The sequence below is a fragment of the Colossoma macropomum genome, unplaced genomic scaffold (genome assembly GCF_904425465.1).
Source record: "Colossoma macropomum unplaced genomic scaffold, Colossoma_macropomum, whole genome shotgun sequence".
Classification (NCBI taxonomy): domain Eukaryota; kingdom Metazoa; phylum Chordata; class Actinopteri; order Characiformes; family Serrasalmidae; genus Colossoma; species Colossoma macropomum.
In genome coordinates, this window is record NW_023495267.1 from 1437036 (window position 1) to 1450556 (window position 13521).

At 39.5% G+C, this 13521-nt stretch overlaps 1 protein-coding gene across 1 annotated transcript in view; it reads left to right on the top strand.

The window, feature by feature from the left end:
- The first annotated feature begins 9892 nt into the window (after positions 1-9892).
- The window catches only part of LOC118801379 (FERM domain-containing protein 5), a 47058-nt gene continuing 43429 nt past the window's right edge, over positions 9893-13521 (top strand). Inside the window, exon 1 of the mRNA XM_036561667.1 lies at positions 9893-10006. The gene's annotated coding sequence lies outside the window, so the exon portion shown is untranslated. The remainder of the gene's footprint in view (positions 10007-13521) is intronic.

Here is a 13521-nt window from a genome sequence, read left to right on the forward strand (position 1 = left end):
CACTACCAATTAACGTTTTCCTTGCTGGGGCTTAATATTCTTGTGAAGTCTAATGACTGTGGATTTTGATTGCAGTCAACTTAAATAATTATGATCATCTCAAATAATTGTGATGTAGGCGATTGTGTAGTAATTGTGCCATACCTGTTGTTATCGTATCTTGATTAATGTAATGTTTTGTAATGTTACAATGTTCATTTTGTAATGTTCATTTTGCTTTTGAGACGAAAACATTCATCCGAACCTTTGTTTTGAGCCTGTGCGTGTGATGTCAACATGCGACGTCCATAAAAAACCCTTTAAATTATTATTTCAGGCTGTACAGGGTGACTCGCAGCAGTGCACAGACACCGTATTTTAACGTTTTTCTTTTTTTTTCCTGTCTCTGGAAGTAATATTATTTCTCTAAATTTTAACAAAAAACCTTACATAGTGCAGCTTTAAGTGTGTTTCCTGTTGAGGATGTGTTACTTTTTTACCTTAGAAAATCAACAAATCATGTCATTTGACATATGTCAAACTTTCATATGATGATATACAGTATTTTGCATACGACTGTATGTTCACACACAAAATCTTTTATACATTTCATACATACTTTTACCAGTAATGTTTAACTGCTGCGTCATTCAGACATACAGCAATTTTTTTTTTCACCTTGTTAGTTCAGTCATGCTTAATGGCATGATTCATCATGTCATATCATTTTAAAGACAAAGTTCTTGTTTTCCCGTAAACCTTTATCCAAGTGTAATGACCACCTCCACCACCTCCACCAGTCACAAGAGAAAACGCTCGACAGGCTTAGAGACCATCCCTGCTGCTGTGTTTCACTTGGAAATATGTCACAGTATGGAAGGAAAACATGTTTCTGATTCACATTGTCTTTGAATGATATTTAACAAGGATACATGCATTCACATTTGGCATGAAAGTCCTGTTAAACTGAATGTGACATCCTCTTCATTTCTCAATTCTCAATTTCTCAGTATATATATTTTCACAAAATTGTTGTGCTTTGTGGCCATGCTGCATCGTTTTTGGGTAGTAAGCAAGGGGCAGTTTCTCTCTTTACTGCTGCTTCTCTTGAGATATACGCAGCTAAAATTTCCTGAGACTAAAAACAACAAAAGATTATTCATCACACAACTTTCCCAGTAATATCGCCTTATGTTCACACACGATCCTAATAATTACAGCTAAATTCCCGTGTAAAAGGATGTGCTAAAAGGCTTATACAGTGGCAGAAACCAGATAAACAAGTGTATTTGACATGGCTTGAGGCAAGCGTGCAATGATTTAGTCATGCATAGGTTTGCTGCCTTTCCAGGATTTCCCGGGATTGTCCAGGTTTTTGGTTGCCTGTCCCACATTTTGTGTATAAGAATCCAATCCAATCCAAGCATTTTTGTATGTCGTATCTCTCATGAAGTTTAAACTGCTTCTTTTTATCCAGTCAGATCTCTTAAATATAAAGAATGGGTTTGATTTGTTTGTGCACTGCTGGTGATGTTTTTAGGCACTAGGCAGCACAGCAACGCTGAGATTAGATTCAGTAGCTGAACTGACATCTATCCACTTTAGACTGCATTGTGAACTCAGCTAACTGTATAGCTCCGGTGCAAAACTAAGGAAGCAAACGTGTCTTGGCTGATAAACTACATCTGGGGTAAAATTGTGTGCTTCGTGTTTGGTGTTCATATGACATTTACCTGTATCTCACTGCTATAAAGACCCTGGTGAAGGATGTTCTTAATTCTGCCTCATAGCAGCTGGCAAAATGCACGTTCAACACTGCCTACGTTACCCAGAATCCAGAGCTCAATAGGTAATTGGAACAAATTTAATGAGCAAAGGCCTTTAATTCATTTAATAGAGATTCCTGTGTGCTGTCTAGTGGATAGATTTGATGTTTTCTACATTGCTTCGATCTCTCTGGTTATTTATCAAGAATGTAGTAATATGCCTCAAGGGGAAGGTGTTGGGCCAGGCCCTGTCAGTCATCTGCAATGTAAGATTTGTTCAGCTTACATCGAGTGCTCTTTTGTTGCTGTTATTTTTTGCCTCTCCTCTGCACAAGCCATGTGCAGAATATTCTGCTTTCGCCGAGCATTCGCATGCAGGGTCCACTGCTCTCCATCTGCTCAGGGGCTGCAGAACTAGAGCGCAAGTTTCATGCCGAATGGTTCTAATTGTTATGCAAGTGAAGACTGAGATGTAGTGGTGGATTAAAAGAAAAGAATCTGTTTGAAATGTAGTTACCATTATCCCTTACTGTTATCCCTCTCTGGCCTGCCTGTGCATCTGTGTGTGTGTGTGTGTGTGTTTTTAAGAACTCAGAGAAGCTAGAAGATGCTAATCAATGCTGCTGAGCACATTCCTCTCCTTTAAGCACCAGGGATTCTGCTATTGCACAGTGGCAGAAGGCTGTGCTGCTCAAGCAGCAGCACCAAATGACTCAGAGCGCATCTGCTACCCTTTCCAAGTGGCCGAAAAACATTTCTGTGGATAAACAAAGCGGTGTGAAGCCTCTCCTCACGTCCTCCCCTGCTGACCTGAGGCATGCAGGACCAGTTCCGGCAGTCAGAAACCCCCAACCTTTCAGCCACGGCTCGACTTCAGCCATGGATCTGTAACAGACATGTTTGTAATGGCGTTATGATTGATGAGCGTGACGTGTGATGTGCTTGACCTTGAGGTGTGTGCTTGACCTCTTTTTCACGCTTCGTGGATTGGCTAGAGTTTGATTTTGCCACTGTCCGACTCATGTCTGTCTGTTGCCCTCATTAGGAAGGCACGATTACAGGGGTTGTGAGATAAGGGCGAAAAGAGGGGTGGATACAGATGCCACTTTGAGTGAGTGAGTGAGTGAGTGAGAGAGAGAGAGAGAGAGAGGGAGAGAGAGAGAGGAACCTGTTCATCTGAGTACTTAGCCACTGAGCTCTACCTGTCATCCCTAACAATTTGATTGTGGAAATTAGCCTGAATTGCAAATGCATTCCACCTTTGGAAGGTTTGGAATAGAGAGCTGCATCTCTAACACTATTCCCATCCCATCCCCACATGCTTCAACACTATACCCACAACATGCCTGCAAAACCCATCATTATCCCCACACCATCCAATATCAAATATTTTCATTTTAGAATATTCTATGGAATTTAATCTCAAATATTCAAATTTGATATCATGTTTTCTATAAGAAAAAGGAAATGTGGAAAGAACTTTATTATTATTATTATTATTATTATTATTATTATTAGTTGTAGTAGTAATAGTAGTTACTTAACTATTATTACAATATTTTAATATATTATTAGATATTATTGCTCTGTTTAAATAGCTATGCGGTAGTTAGCTGTTTCACTGCGGGTCACTCTGTGTGTGAACCGATGGCTGGGCCAGACTAATAATGTCAACAAATATTCTTAAACTTGAGAGAAGTTTTTACCTTCATTTATCATCTTTCTCTCCTTGTTTGTGAACACACACGTCATTTCGTGCTGCGCTTTATTGGTAGTTTTTAGCCATGTATCGTAGCAGCAGTCATGCTCCGAGATTTTGGACCAAAATTTCTGACATTGCCAGAACTTTATTGTTGGCTGTCTTTGGTCACAGAGGCAGTAAATCAGTCACCGCAGCACGTCACATTAAATGTTCAGAGACCACTAATTTTAACTCTCAATCAAAGAATTCTTTTTTTTATTTGCAACGGCATTATCGTGACCATGGGTAGATTCAGTGATTCTGGGGTTCTGGGCCAAAGACAGGAATGGGGCCCCTTGGATGCACATTTTATATTAGTTGAGGCTCACGGCTCCGGAGTGGTGCATCACTCTACACTACAAACAATTATATCTTGTCAAGTGAGAGATTACATTTTCAAGAAAATAATAAGTAATTTAATTCCATTACATTTTGAAAGAAGTAATTAGTAACTTGGATGAGTTCCTTTTTCTGAGTAACTACCCCAACACTAGAACTGTCTATTCTACCATTAATGCTAGCATTATGCTGAGACTGCGCAGCACTCTGTTCTGACTGAAAAAACATTAGCTTCGGGAGTGTAGCAACTAACTTTTTGCTTTTCTCCCTCTATTTGCATTTCTCTGCAGCACTTGGATCACTTTTTATTTGATTTTCCCTCTCAACATCCACAATACCACACCAAAGAACCTCCTCTTCATGATGTAGATTAGCACTATATTGCCTTTTTCATACCAGTCTGTCTTCACACGGTTGTGTCATCTCATAATAACATGGAACATTATAACCATGGCCAGGGTTGGGGCTGCATTACTACAATTGCAAATAGCTTCTGTTTTTATAATGTGTCTGTACATTTCAGTATCTCTAACTTGTATTTTCATGGGGCCCTTTGCTCATGAGGGCCCTAGGCAGCTTGCCTGCCTTTGCCTAGTACAAAGACCGCTCTTGATCATGATGATCATCTCACAGTGAAAACCTGCCTGCACCTGGAATTGGGAGAGCCTTGCAAACTGTGTCAAATCCCAATCCCCAGTGAGTCACCTGTGCAGAACTAGGAACTGCATTCTATTAGTGATGAGTTAGCATGTATTTTGATAAACTATTACGGAATATTAGTCCGTATTAGTCCGTATACATAGACATATGTAACATTTTACATCCTATAAATGATCCTTTACTTACCATTCCTGTGGTGTTAATAGACATTTCATTACCATTTCCACAGGACTGCTTAAAGTTTATCCCCACTGCTGTTGTCATTGAGGGGAAAAATAAATGTTGTGGCGTTACTGCCTCCCAGCACCGCAGTCATCTCCGTAGTTATTGGCACACTTGGTAAATATGTAAAACGTCACAAAAAATGTCTTTGATTAAGTAGCTCAATCTCACACCGGAAATATGTAACATTTAAATGAAGTTAATGTTTTTGTCTAAGAAAACAGAACCCTTAATAGAAATATCTATTTTAAAAAAAACACATTGTAATCATTGCATTTACTCCTTTGTGCAACTTCCCTTTGACAACATAACAGCAACGCTGGGGCTGCGTCCAGAAACTTTCACTGTTACCCCTGCCCCCCTTTCCTACTGTAGCAGGAATGTAGAGCAGTAATTGGGGAAACTGGGCAGTTGATCCACTTTAGCATCACCAAATTTGAAATCGATTATTGATTACCTGACGGCATGGAACCCTGGCATATTGAAGCACACCCCTAATACTCCTGATATCAAATATGTTGTTAAACCTGGCCAGCCAGTTTATGTTTGAGTAAGGCCTTTTCTTTTATGTTCTTTATTTAATTTAATTTAATTGTGTTTTATTCTACATCAAATACAAAACACATAAAACAATGAGTGTTTCTGCTCCCTCAAATCCTCTAGCTATGTGCTCTCGTTATTGTTTTGGCTCCTCCCTTGTACCGTCCTGGACAAGATTAGGGGTGTCTACTCTTGCCATATGTATAAGTAGCCAGACTCAGTCTTCCTTTGTCTAGCGAGTCAACTCCTTGTGAGTTTTCAGTAAAGTCTTTGGTCTGTGTTCATAATTCGAACTTGTGCATACATACTGGCTCCAATGTCTCCCTATGTGACACAAAGACACAGCTGGCCTCCTCCCTATTGTCCATCCTCTCTGGGCAGGCATGTTGTGATGTCACTCTAATGTAAAGACTTCCTGAGTAGCATGCATTTATTTATCCTCTGCTTGAAGCTACAGGTGTTTGGAGCAGCTTCTTTTGTCTCCTCCTATATCTGAACAGCAGGCAGTATGACATCACAAAACAAGACTCTGGATGGTGACCACATCACTACTGTTGACCAAATAATAATTGTGTGGAAATTATTATTACCACTTAATTTTAATGTGATAACAGTTGATTGCTATTGTACACCGATCAGGCATAACATTATGACCACCTCCTTGTTTCTATGCTCATTGTCCATTTTATCAGCTCCACTTACTATATAGGTGCACTTTGTAGTTCTACAGTTACAGACTGTAGTCCATCTGTTTCTCTGCATACTTTCTTAGACCCCTTTTACCCTGTTCTTCAGTGGTCAGGACCCCCATGGACCCTCACAGAGCAGGTACTATTTGGGTGGTGGATCATTCTCAGCACTGCAGTAACACTGATGTAGTGGTGGTGTGTTAGTGTGTGTTGTGCTGGTCTGAGTGGATCAGACACAGCAGTGCTGCTGGAGTTTTTAAACACCTCAGTGTCACTGCTGGACTAAGAATAGTCCACCAACCAAAAATATCCAGCCAACAGCGTCCTGTGGGCACCGTCCTGTGACCACTGATGAAGGACTAGAGGACGACCAACACAAACTGTGCAGCAGCAGATGAGCTATCGTCTCTGACTTTACATCTACAAGGTGGACTGACAATGTAGGAGTATCTCATAGAGTGGACAGTGAATGGACACTGTGTTTAAAAACTCCAGCAGCACTGCTGTGTCTGATCCACTCCTACCAGCACAACACACACTAACACAACACCACCAGTGCAGTGCTGAGAATGATCCACCACCCAAATAGTACCTGCTCTGTGACCACTGAAGAACAGGGTAAAAGGGGGCTAAGAAAATATGCAGAGACACAGATGGACTACAGTCTGTAATTTTGTAATTGTAGAACTACAAAGTGCACCTATATAGTAGTGTATGTACATAATATATGTATAGTAAGTGGAGCTGATAAAATGGACAATGAGCGTAGAAACAAGTATATATATATATATATATATATATATATATATATATATATATTATATATATGTATATGTTATATATATATATATATATATATATATATATACACCGATCCGCCATAACATTATGACCACCTCCTTGTTTCTACGCTCATTGTCCATTTTATCAGCTCCACTGATAAAATATATATATAGATATACATGACACTTGACAGACTTAAATCACATTGCCAGGTCACAGCTAAGCTTCTAGCCATACTTGAACGTAGCTGCAGAAAAAGAGGTGCTTTGCCCTTGAAGTGTGCAGAGTTCTGACTTTTATACCAAAAGTAAACAGCAATTTCTACAACCTCTTAGAATACAGTTTGGCTTTGCAGACTGATGAATGTGACCTTTTCTTGATATGATACGCCCATTAAGGTTACGCTGAATGAAATCTGTTTCGTGCTGCTGGAGAGAGAAGGTGTCAGCTGCTGAGGTGTTACAACCAGTCTTAATCAGGCAAGGTGCCTGCTTATGCAAATCTAAGCAGCAGCCACGAACACCTCAAGCTCTCTGCCGCAAACTCTAATCACTTCCACAGCGATTCAAATAGTGCTTCAGAAATGATATTATTGGAGAAGAAAAAACATTTCTGGATGACACTGCCTTTCAGATGCTAATGAGCATTTGGGAGTTTGATGGGGGAGAGTGGTTTTTGCTAGAAACAGCTCCTGCAGGTGCGTGATCTTTCCTTAGAGATTGGAAATCCTCTGTTTTGCTCTCTCACTTTAAGAGTAGTGAAATTCAGCATGTTGGAAAGATCAAGACACTGCCTAAGTTCAGTGAAGTAATAAGCATAGTTAGTTATGTAAAAAATGATATGGGCGTAGATTTAAGGGGGCGGAGGGGGCGTGTCCCGTTCAGTGTAACATATTGCCAGTTTGTTATCTGCTCCAAGCTATAACTATTCCCTGTATTAAAAACATTAATGAATATCGATACATATCGAGATAAATGTCAAATCATTATTTCTTTCAAGTTTGAAGGCTGATTTTTGCTCCTGGGTGGTTAATTGCTGTTTTAAACTATCCTCTATGGTCGGAACACGACAAACACTCACCAAACAGTGGAACATTTCACAAATCTGTCATGGGAGAGTGGGAGAAAGTTTCTGGTGAGCTGTTTTTATCAGTTGGAAAAGCACGGCCACAGTTTTTGTAATAGTCATAATATAAGAAAGAAAAGATTATTTTTAGCTGTCTGGTGACGAGTGCTAGGTTATCCCATTACAAATGCTAAACCAGCGGCCAACAACAGTGCTAAACTGTTTAGTTTCTCAACAACGTCAACTTAGTACGAACAGCAAACGTTAGCTGGCTCGGTACGTCAGTGATGGATCACACTGCCTTACTGTCATCACTCCTACCACGTACATGTAAGAGCACATCACAGTATTCAAACACCAGCTAGCAGACGACTGGATTTCTCTATTCTATCGTAGTAGTTTAAGGGGTGAACCGCAATATATTTAACACCAGACGAACTGAGTCCTCCTTTTAGGTGTGTTTAAACTGAAAGCGGTGCTTTTGTGTCTTGTTTGATCTACAGTAACATCAATTCGCCGTGTTGTGCGAGTGACGGAGCGCTACTTCAAGTTAGCCAGCTGCTAAAAACAGCTAGCCTGGAAAGATAGCGCTCTCCCACTTTCCAATGCCTCACAGCCTTCCTCAGTTTACTTTCGAGAACAGATTGCCGATCGTTCCACTCAAACAGGGAATGTATAACTCCACGTTTCAGCCGTTGCTAAAGACTCCTCTTACTCGTGGCCCCCTTCCTCTCTAATCATGTCGAGAAACTCGGAAGTGCGCCCTCTCCTGGTGACAGCAGAGGAGTGTCGCTTTCCTTGCAGTAGAAAACGCCACCAGGGCTTTCGCTAGAACGTGGAAGTGTGAGAACGGTATAATATATCGAAAATTTATCGAACCTGTTTTATCGCTCTATCGAGGAAAAGTTATATCGCGATAATTATTGTTATCGTTTTATTGCCCAGGCCTACGTGACACCTATGTTGGTCTAGCTGGGGTTGCCAGGTGTCTGGTTTTTGAGGGCTGTCCAGTTGGGAAAAAGCTTGTTGGTTAGGCATATATTATTTTAATAAATACAGTCATATTGAGCTTATGTTGGTGAGGTTGATGAACAGTTTTATATAAAAATAATGTTAACAAAGTAATAACAAAGCCAGTTACCACACTGATATAATGCTGCATTATAATTGCGAATATTTCTGGTGACAGGAAGATTGATAGTTTTGCTTGTCTGTTTGATTGAATTATTCACAGTATCAGTTTAGGCCTTTAATTAGTACTTGTTTGTTTGTACATAACTACCCAGTTTTTCCCCACTTCAGTCTTGGCCATTTCCCACCAACTCGCTAGTCTCCCCCTGTTGAACAATACTACCAAGCTTTGAAGGTGAAGGTTAGCACATGCGTCCTCCAACACATCTGAAGCTCCACCATACTCAACATGCTTGGAGGAGAACACTAACTGCCAATTCTTTTATGTAAGCTAACAGGCTTCTGCTAGCATCACACTGAGTGATGGAGGGAGAACAAAGGCTCTACCCACCCAGAAAGAGCGAAATTAATAATGCTTTCTTGAACTCCCATCTATGTATGGCTATGGCATCGCTGTGGGTCGAACTTATGATCTTCCAACATTTTAGACAGTTGAAAACCAAATACACGTCAAATGGTTTAACTGTATGTGCTACAGTCAACAAGGCTAGGAGACAACTGTCTGTAGGCATTTACAAACACAACACTTCATGTGCAAGAACATCTAGGAATAGGGGTGTGTGTATCCCCCCCACACCAGCTTTATCTCTGTCTGTCTCTCTCTCTCTGTCTCTGTTTTTCTCTCTCTCTCTCTCTCTTTCTCTCTCTCTCTCATTGTCTGTCTCTCTGTTTTTCTCTGTTGTTTCATTCATTTTTTTTGGTGCCTGACTCTGCAGATGGTCATGTCTGGGCATTAATATCAGATAATCTCTCCGGAGATTACTGAAGAATGTGAACTGCGTTCTGCTCTTAGTAATTAAGAGACTTTAGGGTTCACTGGCTGGCTAGCCATGTCCCTCCCTCTAGCTCCTTCAGTGAAATTAAAAACAGCTTATCCAAAGGTACCATAAATATTGATTGCTGGCCTCTTTCTGTTGTCTTTCCAGAGGGATGCCAAGGGTCAGTATCTGTTCGATCTTATCTGCCACCACCTGAACCTGCTGGAAAAGGATTATTTTGGCATCAGATATGTGGACCCGGACAAGCAAAGGGTGAGTGTCTTTGCGTGCATTATGCTGGCAGTAATTAACAGGTTGACAGAGGTGTAGTGTGGGTGACTGACATGATTTTTTCCAGAATTTTTAACAATAGCCATACACATAGCTTATAATGATACTGATATATACAAACCATATATACGCTCACCCTCCACTTCATCAGAACCCCCTACCTCATACATCCAGCTTGTGTTAGCCGTTCTATAGCTTAGCAAAGTTTCTGCAGTCCGGTTTCTGACCGCAGAGTCGCACTTGGCTGAATATTTTGGGCGATGGACAACTCACAGCCTTTCAGTGGCACGGATGTGTGAATAAACCCCGGTTAAACCACTGTGCCTGATACACTCATACCACCACACACACTACTAGGACACCATGTCAGGGTCACTGCTGTGTTGAGAATGGTCCAACGCCCAAATAACACCTGGTCAACAGTGGTCGTGTGCTTGGAAGTGATGAATGGGGTAGAGGGTGACTGACAAACTGAGAATGACAACAGATGGGCTACAATCTGTAATTGTTCATCAGAGCAGTGACCTATAAGATCAGAGTTCATAAGGTGGCCAGAGAGGGAAAGGACAAGGTACATATATCTAATAAGTGTCCAAGGAGAGTTTATGTAATTTTTTCTCATTATGAGTCTATTAATAGATCATTATAAGATTATTTAACCTATTTCTAGACATACTTATTTCAACTGAAAATAAGTGAACACATCCTCTACAGAGAACATGCTTAAATATTTTTCTGCTAATTTTAGTGCACAATTTCTATTTATTTTCTTTAATGTATTTGTTAAAAGTGTGCTATAAAACACAGGTCACATTTTATGTTTTTTTTTTCCAACATGTTAAATTCAAAATAGGTTAAATTTGGGGCACTAAAACTTTTGATTATAGCTGTAGACCTATAGTCTACAGTTACTAGTATACTTTACTAAAGTGTAATATGGATAATGAGTGTTAACATATTAATAGCAAGTTGACATAATGAATGATTAATGCCACTAAAGCTTTAATGCTGTTAATGCATTTTCCTGGTTTGACCCTTTAAGCTGTCTGTCGAAGTGTCCTGGCAGTAACCCTGCATGTTTATATGATAGAATCCGCAATTATGTTCCCCTCATACAGATACAGCTATTAAATGATTTTTAAAGCGATACTTTCAACACCTTCAGATCACAACAAACAGTGCTCGAGGGAGACATATGGATAAATTATCCAGCAGCAAACTGAGAAAAGCAATTGCGAAGTGTAGCTCCAGTTCCTTTCCACTGTAACAAGAATCTACGAGTTGCATGATTGAGAATCAGAGTGAGAGTCTACAATCATGAAGGAGTTGAGGTCATTTACATTCGACATACAAAATACTTCATTGTCCACTCATAGAATGTTCCCTAACTTGTACAAATAGATTTAAGTCCAAACTACACTTAAACTCAGACACTGGCAGAAACAAAAGCCAGCGCTGATACTAGAAAGAAAGATAGAGAATTAAGGTGCAGCATAGGGGAAATTCACTGTTTGAAGACATTAAGGGACTCATCTTTTCTGACAGCCAGTGGAAGTTTGTTCCACCACATACATTTATGATATATACACTCATTGGTTGGAAAATGTAGTCACTGTCACTCTGTGGATGTCGGTGATGAGAATTGGAAACTAGGTTCACCCTGTAAAAATCAGGTGATTTTCATGTTCAGTTTCGTGATGAAAATAATGTTATTAAATAATGTGATTAATCATGATATAATAATTTAACTGCTCTATAAAATATGTACTGTACTGTGCAGAAGTTATAGGCTTCTTAGAAATGTACTTTTAAAGCTATTTAATTGGGCAGTAAGCATTCATTTGCTCAGAAAAACTAATATTGGAATAAATACAAGTGATATTAATACAGTAGTTTCTAACCATTTAAGTGCATCATGGTGCATGAACTACTTTTTTGAAAACAAGAAATTCTTCTTACTTTTTACTGAATTGATGTTTTTTGATTTTTTTATGTTCTTTTTAAAAGCAGATACACACTTACTGCCCAGATTGCTTAGGTGCTTTTGCACAATACTGTGTTCTCTGTATAGAACATTATACCTGAACAGCATAGTACTCTCTCACATTCCCTGCCTTTTTACTGCTTTATATATATTTGCTCCTCATAGTGCACCACAGCTAGTCAACCGCATATGGACCTGGTGCTCTGAGGGTGCTCGAAGTCATCCACTCTGTGAGGTTCATGCAGAATTCAAAAACAGAGTGCTGTGGTCCACCTGGATCAGAGGGAGGAACCTACCAGCATTTTCATTTGCTGGAGTGGTTTTAATGTGATAGGGTTGAGCTGGAGGAGCTGGAGTGGAAAGAAATTTCCAGAATGAGGGGAAGAATGAATCAGGCACAGGCAAGGTTGTTAGATGTGCTTGGGTATAGTGCATGAATGAAACCACAAGGCAAATGTAGTATGCAGGCCTGACAAGAATGAAATAAAGCCCATAGCTCAACATGGCATAGTTTTTTTCATTGTGTAATAGCTTCATATTATTATCATATGGCTTAACCTCATAATAGCCTACTAATGTGAGCATGATATGAAAGTTTAATATGTTCATCAGTAAGGCAGTATAGCAGTATCACCTCTGCTGCAGTGCACACCACTGTATCATGATTTAATGTTTATACTGATTGTCTGTTTTGGTTTAGTGGTCTTTGCTAGCACAGGAATTGCTGCGTAAAGTCATTCTGAATAGTTATCTCTCCATTAAAATGAATGGTTCTGTTTTGCTGCTGCTGAGGCTGCTGAAGGTTCCACTGTGAGTGTGACATTCAAGGAATTTGAGCAGTTTGCAGCAAACTGACAATAATATACTTTAATGTAAAGTATCAGCCGATACCTTTTTGATCTTTGTGTTTTCATACAGCCACATAATTTATCTGAGGTGCTAAAATTAATGTTAAAATAAAGTTCCTTCATTTTTAGTATGTACATAATGTGACCTTCTGGATTGATATGTTTTGTTTTTTGGCCTACTTTTTGACCATGTTGTGTTTAATATTGGCTTGTGATCAAATTTGATTGACCTACCTGATGATTTGGCTTCCAGTTACACTTTATAATATTCTGCAGTGAAATAAGTTTATTTTTTATTTGTGCACAGTGGTATACAATGTCATCTTATATCTTTAGGTTTTTTTTTTTGTGGACTAGTTATGTGAAATAATTACTTTATCATTTTATTTATCAATTTTTCATACATTTAGCAACCACAAGCAGCTTGACTGGTAAAGCAGAATGTTTCTGTGGCATGCTACTCACAACAAGGGACAGAAAGTAGACTTGATTGTCACTCATTCACATTTGACGTGTCAGTGTTGAAACACTGGCGACTATCTAAACTTGTGAAAATGGGCCCCACTGCTGCAAGTTGTGGATAGTACTCGTTTACATCACTTCTACAACAAGTAGAACGCAAAAAAAATAAAAAACAAATGATCAGAATTAGATTGGCCAATACC